Genomic DNA, 343 nt, shown 5'->3' on the forward strand with positions numbered 1-343 from the left:
AAAAAAAAAAAAAAAAAACACATCTTAGTAAAACCAATACCTTCTCAGCTTCGCATCGAAGCTAAAAATAAACATATTCATTTTTAACACGCTTATATTAGTTTCACATGTATGTTTGTTGTTTGTTGTTTGTAAGTTTGTAACTCCACGTGGCACGTGTTATTATGTCGCGTATCCCGTCGTGTATGACCTTGAGACTAGACTGTAGTAACGCATTCGCCCCACCCCGCTCACCACTCGTAGATAACTATATTTTCCAACCCGTAGACGTGCGCGTGTCATTAATTATACATATATATATATATAACAAATTTTTATTGTAATTGACACGGCCCCGCGTCGT

The sequence above is a fragment of the Daktulosphaira vitifoliae genome, unplaced genomic scaffold (assembly GCF_025091365.1).
Source record: "Daktulosphaira vitifoliae isolate Bord-2020 unplaced genomic scaffold, ASM2509136v1 Scaffold_214, whole genome shotgun sequence".
Lineage (NCBI taxonomy): Eukaryota > Metazoa > Arthropoda > Insecta > Hemiptera > Phylloxeridae > Daktulosphaira > Daktulosphaira vitifoliae.